The sequence below is a fragment of the Seriola lalandi genome, unplaced genomic scaffold, assembly GCF_002814215.2.
Source record: "Seriola lalandi dorsalis isolate HSWRI2012SDOR001 ecotype SW California unplaced genomic scaffold, Sedor1 jcf7180002054969, whole genome shotgun sequence".
NCBI lineage: Eukaryota > Metazoa > Chordata > Actinopteri > Carangiformes > Carangidae > Seriola > Seriola lalandi.
In genome coordinates, this window is record NW_019525520.1 from 833640 (window position 1) to 834356 (window position 717).

The 717-nt window shown below is 49.4% G+C and overlaps 1 protein-coding gene across 2 annotated transcripts in view; it reads left to right on the forward strand.

Moving 5' to 3' along the window:
- Window positions 1-717, forward strand: part of llgl1 (LLGL scribble cell polarity complex component 1) — a 46697-nt gene that overhangs the window by 22223 nt on the left and 23757 nt on the right. The window lies entirely within an intron of this gene.

Consider the following 717-nt stretch of genomic DNA (forward strand, 5'->3'; position numbering starts at 1 on the left):
TTGACTGATGACTCCTGTGTGACATCACACACAGACTTCCTGTTGTTGAAATCCAGTGACAGTCTGCTTTCATCCAGGCCGTCAAAGATGAACAGAACTTTACAGACAGCGAGCTGCTCTGCTGTGACCTTCTGTAATGTTGGATGGAAAACATGGAGCAGCCTGAGAAGACTGTACTGCTGATCTCTGATCAGGTTCAGCTCCCTGAACGAAAGCAGAACCAGCAGACTGACATCTTGGTTCTCCAAGCCCTCCGCCCAGTCCAGAGAGAACTTCTGCACCGAGAAGGTTTTTCCAACGCCAGCGACGCCGTTGGTCAGAACCACTCTGATGGATCTCTGTTGGTCAGCTGAGGCTTTAAAGATGTCGCGTCTCTGTCGGAGAAGTAAGGCTTTAGAGACGTCTTCTCTCTGCTGGTCAGGTAAGGCTTTAAAGATGTCGTGGCACCTGATTGGAGCGTCATGGAGGGTCTTCTTCGTGGAAGTTGTCTCCAGCTGCCTCACCTCATGATGGGTATTAACCTCTTCACTCGGTCCCTCTGTGATGTAGAGCTCAGTGTAGATCCTGTTGAGGAGGGTTCCACTTCCTGTTCCATCAGTTCCTTCAGTCACATGTTCACATCTGCTCCTCAGACTGATCTTATGTTGATCTAAAACCTGCTGCTCCTCCACAGAGACTCCACTCCTCTTCTCTCTGTGAAGACATTTCTTTATCACT